Source organism: Oncorhynchus nerka, linkage group LG6 (assembly GCF_034236695.1).
Source record: "Oncorhynchus nerka isolate Pitt River linkage group LG6, Oner_Uvic_2.0, whole genome shotgun sequence".
NCBI lineage: Eukaryota > Metazoa > Chordata > Actinopteri > Salmoniformes > Salmonidae > Oncorhynchus > Oncorhynchus nerka.
This window is the reverse complement of record NC_088401.1, coordinates 49454601-49458059: the sequence shown is the minus strand read 5'-3', so window position 1 is coordinate 49458059 and position 3459 is coordinate 49454601.

Here is a 3459-nt window from a genome sequence, read left to right as displayed (position 1 = left end):
GAACCTTGGCGTGACACTGGACAACACCCTGTCGTTCTCTGCAAACATCAAAGCAATGACTCACTCCTGCAGATTCATGCTCTACAACATCCGTAGGGTACAACCCTACATCACACAGGAAGAGGTGAAGGTTCTAATCCTGGTACTTGTCATCTGGACTACTGCATCTCTCTGTTGGCTGGGCTATCCGCTTGTACCATCAAACTTTTTAAGAACGCTGCAGCCCGTCTGGATTTCAACCTTCCCAAGTTCACCTATGTCACCCCACTCCTCCGCACACTTCACTAGCTTCCAGTCGAAGCGCGCATCCATAAAAGACCATGGCGCTTGCCTACGAATCAGCAAGAGGAACTGCCCCTCCCTACCTTCAAGCTATGCTCAAACCCTACACACCAACCCGAGCAATCTGTTCTGTCACCTCTGGTCTCTTGGCCCTCCCACCCCTATAGGATGTAGCTCCCGCTCAGCCCAGTCCAAGCACTTCTCTGTCCTGGTAGCACAATGGTGGAACCAGCTTCCCCCTGAAGCTAGAAGAGCAGAGTGCCTGCCCATCTTCAGAAAGCACCTGAAACCCTACCTCTTCAAAGAGCATCTTTAATAAATCCCCCTCCTCACCTAAGTGTAATCCCCCTCCTCACATGACGTGTACGTGTCACGTGGCGTGAACGAGTCAGCAGTTTTGATGCCTTACAAAAAACTTGGCTGCATTGACAGTCAATGTTAATTCATAGCAGTATCCTATGGCGCTAGGAAGATGTTAGGTGACTTGGTGAGAGGTATCAGTAGCTTCACTAGGCTTAATTTTGGCATGAATCACTCTCCATACGAGATAGCCAAACAGCGCCCATCTGTCTTAATATACAGTATGTAGTACAATATATCTGATCCTGTCTGGCCAGAAATACACAGACATTTTTTTTAATGCAACATGCAACAATTTCTACGATTTTACTGGGTTACAGTTCATATTAGGAAATCAATCAATGAAAATAAAGTCATTAGGCCCTAATCTATACATTTCACATGGCAGGGAATACAAATATCCAGCTGTTGGCCACAGACACCTTAAACAAAAAAGTAGTGGCGTAGATCAGAAAACCAGTCATTATCTGGTGTGACCACCATTTGCAGCATGACACATCTCCTTCGCATAGGGTTGATCAGGCTGTTGATTGTGGCCTGTGGAATGATGTCCCACTTCTCTTCAATGGATGTGCGAAGTTACTGGATATTTGCGGGAAGTGGAAAATGCTGTTGTACACATCAATCCAGAGCATCCCAAACATGCTCAATGGTTGTCATATCTGGTGAGTATGCAGGCCATGGAATAATTGGGACATTTTCAGCTTCCAGGAATTGTGTACAGATCCTTGCGCCATGGTGCCGTGCATCATCATGCTGAGACATGAGGTGATGGTGGCGGATGAATGGCATGACAATGTGCCACAGAATCTCACCATGGTATATCTGTGCATTAAATTGCCATCGATAAAATGCAATTGTGTTCGTTGTCCGTATCTTATCCCATACCCTAATGGAGCACTCTGTTCACAACGTTGACATCAGCAAAATGCTAGCCCACACGACGCTTTACACGGTTCTCTGGCAACAGCTCTAGTGGACATTCCTGCAGTCAGCATGCCAATTCAAATTCAAATCACATTTTATTGGTCACATACACATGTTTAGCAGATGTTATACAATAAAGCATGCTCTCTCAACTTGAGACATCTGTGTCATTGTGTTGTGACAACTGCACATTTTAGAGTGACCTTTTATTGTCCCCAGCACAAGGTGCACCTGTGCAATGATCATGCTGTTTAATCAGCTTCTTGATATGCCACACCTGTCAGGTGGATGGATTATCTTGGCATAGGAGAAATGCTCACTAACAGAAATGTAAACAAATATGGATCCTTAACCTTATGTATGGAACATTTTGGGGAACTTTTATTTCAGCTCATGAAACATGGGACCAACACTTAACATGTTGTGTTTATGTATTTGTTCAGTGTAGTATGACATGCCATACTGTTTTTGTCCAGACAGCATGAGATACATTGTCTACACACACTGACACAGTGGGGCACTGTTTCACTTGATCGGATGCTGTATCTGAGATTGATGCGTGTTACTGTCAGCGTGTCTTGGTCAAATACAGTATTAATATTTCTGTATTTCATATGGACGGGCAAGGAGGTATGGTAGGGCAGGCCAGGCCCCCTAAGGCCTGCCTTGCACTTTGCCATTATTGGGTATTGTGTGTAGATGACCGAGGAAAATAATCTATTTAATCCATTTTGAATTCAGACTGTACCGTAACAAAATGTGAAATAAGTCAAGGGGTATGAATACTTTCTGAAGGCACTGTACACCTCTTCCATAAAATACGGTATATGTTTTAACTTGTTTTCTTTTGGAAGGCAGATAAAGTGTTTTTATCAAAAGCAATCATGTGAAAACACAGACTCCTACTTATTACTCCAGGTGTTTAACCTATGTCACTTCTGTTTTGAGCCAACTTTTTGCCAGAACCAGGCACCAGGCTCACCCCTGGGAGGCAGCCCGGTTCCAAATAGAATGTCATCAACGCTCACCCGACTCAATCCCATCAATATCAACACAGGAAGTAAACCAGTAATTCAAGCCCAATATGCTGATATGTTGCATGGTCTCAAATCAAGCAAAGAACCTAGTGTATGAAGAACATAGCCATCTGCTGTATAGTTCAGCCCACCCCCTCATTATGAGTAGGATTAGTGTTCATTATTTGCTCATTATAAACAACAATGAATGGTACAGTCAAGAGTAATTAAAGTTGACACATGACTCCTGTGACGTCATATCAGTTTGATTGACAGCTGTTGATTCTTGAACACACCCCTGAAGTTTCACATAAACATTAAACCAAAGCCAGAGAGGTGTATAACTAAACCAAGATAGACCACACCCTGTCGTTTCCAATGGCAACAAATTAGTCATAGTGGGCAGAACAGGCAAGGAGGTGGGAAGAGCCAAAGCACGACCTAGCGAGATCCTATTTGCCTGTTCTAGCAAACATCTGCATATTTCAGTTAGGGAACGCCTACTCTGTGAAGTGCGCGTCTGCATTAACTCAATTCGCCTTTGCACTCCCTGTAAAACAACGCACTTTTAAAAAACTTTGGCAAAGGGAAAAGTCTACAAAACCTAGTCCACTCTGTTCAAAACAGATTGTAGTGTTGGTAACATAAAACTATATTGAGATCAAATGTTTCATCGATGAAAAAATGTGCATAATGTCGGCCAAAATCCATCTCTTTTCATCTTCTCCCACTGCTGGCCACTGGGCTTCCTCTCACTACCAAATTTGGTAGTGTGTGGAAACGCTAAACGGAGGCTTCACATTTATATATCCGGTGAAATATCTGTCACATTGATCCATCTGCGCCGAAGCCTTCCTGATTCAACCGCAGATGG